The sequence below is a fragment of the Zerene cesonia genome, chromosome 2 (assembly GCF_012273895.1).
Source record: "Zerene cesonia ecotype Mississippi chromosome 2, Zerene_cesonia_1.1, whole genome shotgun sequence".
In the NCBI taxonomy this organism is placed as follows: Eukaryota; Metazoa; Arthropoda; class Insecta; order Lepidoptera; family Pieridae; genus Zerene; species Zerene cesonia.
The window spans coordinates 3,364,794-3,365,256 of NC_052103.1; the positions used below are offsets into that span (position 1 = coordinate 3,364,794).

Genomic DNA, 463 nt, shown 5'->3' on the forward strand with positions numbered 1-463 from the left:
AACATATAGGCAACTTTTTATCCCGATATTCCTACGGGACACGGACTGACGCGGATGAAACCGCGGGGCGCAGCTAGTCACGCATAAAACAATGTCGTTAAATCACAAACAAATAACGTATTTAATAGCCCACTTAAAGGAACCCTCAATAAAACAACACATAAGGTGGGGTATTCGTTAAAATTTCGATTTCTGTTTCAGGAACAAATGAAACGAAGCACTTCAACATAATAAACAAAAGGTGAGTATTCATTTGTAATTAATTACTCTAATTCTTCATATAACAACATTTTAATTCGTTTTCATTTTATTTTCTATTTCTGTTGATTCAATCTTATTTGTGAAAACGGTATGGAGAATTTATTTATGATTAATTCTTGTTTATATATGTTAAACCCACTTTCATAGAAACGTATTTAACTTCATTCACGTTTAAATTTATCATTGGCGTTTTACACAAGTA

General features: G+C 31.7%; 1 long non-coding RNA gene across 1 annotated transcript in view; it reads left to right on the forward strand.

Moving 5' to 3' along the window:
- Window positions 1-245, forward strand: part of LOC119834793 — a 177,094-nt gene extending 176,849 nt beyond the window's left edge. The window contains exon 5 of the long non-coding RNA XR_005288022.1: window positions 202-245. This is a non-coding gene — a long non-coding RNA (uncharacterized LOC119834793). The remainder of the gene's footprint in view (window positions 1-201) is intronic.
- Window positions 246-463: the final 218 nt, after the last annotated feature.